Source organism: Carlito syrichta, unplaced genomic scaffold (assembly GCF_000164805.1).
Source record: "Carlito syrichta isolate Samal-C Ts95f unplaced genomic scaffold, Tarsius_syrichta-2.0.1 Scaffold311879, whole genome shotgun sequence".
Lineage (NCBI taxonomy): Eukaryota > Metazoa > Chordata > Mammalia > Primates > Tarsiidae > Carlito > Carlito syrichta.
The window spans coordinates 208,606-211,717 of NW_007255975.1; positions in this window are offsets into that span (position 1 = coordinate 208,606).

Sequence of the window (3,112 nt, forward strand, 5' to 3'; positions counted from 1 at the left end):
AAAAAAAAAAAAAAAAAAAAATCAAGGAGGACAAATTTGGTTCTTTGAAATATGTTTTAAAATAAACAAACCTGTAGCTAGACCAAAGATAAAAACGAGAGAAACTCAAATAAATACAATCAGAATAAAAGAGGAACCATAATTACCATTACAGGAACAAAAAGAATTACAAGAAAATAGTATCCCTTGTGTGTGTTTTTTTTAAAAAAGTGTGTTAATAAAGTATCTAAACACAAAATGTTCATGTTCCTAGAAGCACACACTAAATCTGACTCAAGAAAAATCTGAATAGAACTATGAAAAATTCCCATAAAGAAACACCAATGAACAGAGGACTTCGCTACATTTAAAGAATAAACATCATTCACAGAATTTTCCAAAAATATTATAGAAGAAAATGCTTCCCCAATTTATGCATGATATTGACATATACATGACATTGACAGAACAAAGATTAAACCAACCTCATGATTGTGTCACAGATGGAGAAAAAGCATTTGACAAAATTTAACAACCATTCATATCTTTTAAAATTTCAACAAACTAGGAACAGAAGGAAGATATCTATACTTGACAAAGAGCTTTTACAAAAAGTATACAGCTAGCTCTGTGAATTTTGGTAAGAAAAAGCAAAAACTATATAGCTATCATTACAAATGGTGCTCAAAAACTAATTACCCCTAAAGTCAGAAATAAGACAAGGATGACTGCCCTGGCTGCTTGTGTATAGTTTTCAGCCAGGGTACTTAAGCAAGAAAAAAAAAAATCAACACAATTGGGAAGACAGAAGTACATCTGTATTCATAGGTGACATATACATAAAAATAATAACACACAAACACACACGACAAGCCATCTAATAGTAAAAGTATCAGAAAAGCTTTTCCAGTGAGTTCAGAAGGATTAGAAGATACAAGATCAAGAGAAAAGTAATTTTATTTAAATATACTAGCAATGAATAAAATAATTCCATTTTCAATATCATGAAAAACAAAATACTTGATTTTTTTTTTTTTTTTTTGAGTTGGAGTCTCACTCTGTCACCCAGGCTGGAGTGCAGTGACACACTTGTAGCCACCGCAGGCCCAACCTTCTGGGCTCGGGTGATCCTTCCACCTGGGTCTTCCAAGTAGCTGGAACCACAGGCATGTGCCACCACACACAGCTAATTTTTTTTTTTTTTAATTGTAGAGACAAGGTCTTGCCATGTTGTTCAGACTGGTCTCAAACCGCTGAACTTAGGCAATCAATCCTCTCACCTCTACTTCCCAAAGTGCTGGGATTACAGCTTGAGCCACCGTGCCCGGCCGAAATAAGTTTTTAAAAAGACATTTACACTGGAAATTATAAAACTATACTGAAGAAAATTAAAGAAGATCTAAATGAATGAAAAGACATCTCATTTTAATGGAATGGAAGAATTAATATTGCTAACATGGCACGACTCCTCAAATTGGTTTAGAAAATAAATGCCTTCCTTATCAAAATTCCAGCCTTTTAGAAAAATTTTCAAGCTGATCCTAAAATTCATTTGGAAATTCAAGGGCCTCAGAATGATCATGAAAAGGCCAAATCAAAGAACAAAGTTGAATGACTTCTATTTCAATTTTTAAATTTACTGCAAAGTTAAAACAATCAATATTGCATGATACAGGTGTAAGGATATAAAGAAAAATAGAAATGAGAGTCCAAAAATAAACCCTCATATTTAGAATAAATTGATTTTCAACAAGGACACCTAGACAATGGCAAAGGAATTTTTTCAACATATGATGCAAAAACAATTAAATACTCATATGCAAAAGGACTAAATTGAATTTACTCCTTAAACCAAATACAAAAATAAATTCCAAATGAATCACAGACCTAAGTGTCAAAGCTACAACTTAGGTTGGGTAATGGTTTCTTTGTTATGACACTAAAATAACAAGTGACAAAAAAAAATAGATAAATTAGATTTCATTAATATTAAAAACTTCTGTGCTATAAGCACCATCAAAAAGTGAAAAGATAGCACAAAGAAAGAAAAAAATTGCAAATCATACATCCAATAAGAGCCTATTATCCAGATTACATAAAGAACTATTACAAATTGACAACAAAACCACATATAACCCAATTCTAATGAGTAAAGGATTTCAAGAGACATTTTTCCAAAGGTATACAGATAGCCAATAAGTACATGAAAAGTTGCTCAACACAGAAATACAAGTCAAAACCACAATGAAATATTTCACATCCATTAGGTGGCCATAATTTAAAAAGACAGAAAATTAACAAATGAGAACATGGATAAACTGGAATTCTCACATTGCTGGTGAAAACGGTGCAGCCACCTTAGTAAAGTTTGTCAATCACTTGCAACATATAACAAAGACATGTCATATGACAAAGTAATTACAGTCCTCAGTGTACGGCCAATGAAATAAAAACGTCTTCACAAAAATTTGTACACGAATGTTTTTAGCACCATTATTCACAAACGACTTCTGCAAACTCAAATATCTTTGACTGATGGATAAACAAAATGAGATATATCCATACAGTAGAAATATTTTCACCAATAAAAATCAAAGTACTAATACATTTTAACAATCAGGATGAACTTTAAAAGCATGGCAATTAAAAAACACCAATAATAAAGGTCACATTGTATGATGACATTTATATAACTGTCCAGAACAAATCTATAGGGTCAAAGAGGTAGATCAGCAGTTGTTAGCCATGGCAAAGGGGAAAATGAGGAATAAGTGCTAATGAGTATGGTGTATCCTTCTGGGGTCATAAAAATGTTGTCATTATGATAGTGATAATGATTACACAACACTGAATATACAAAAAGCCACTGAACTCAAAAAAGGTAAACACTGTATAGTATAAATTATACCAAGACCGTTATTGATTTTTTTTTACAAAAGAAGGTAATTATGCCAGGCTCGGTGGCTCAGTCTGTAATCCCGCACTTTGGGAGGCCGAGGTGAGAGGATTGCCTGAGCCCGCGGGTTCAAGACCCGCCTGGGGAACGTGGTGAGACTTCATCTCTACAATAAATCAAAAATTAGCCGGGCGTGGTAGCGCGCACCTGTAGTTCCAGCTCCGTGGAAGGCTGAGG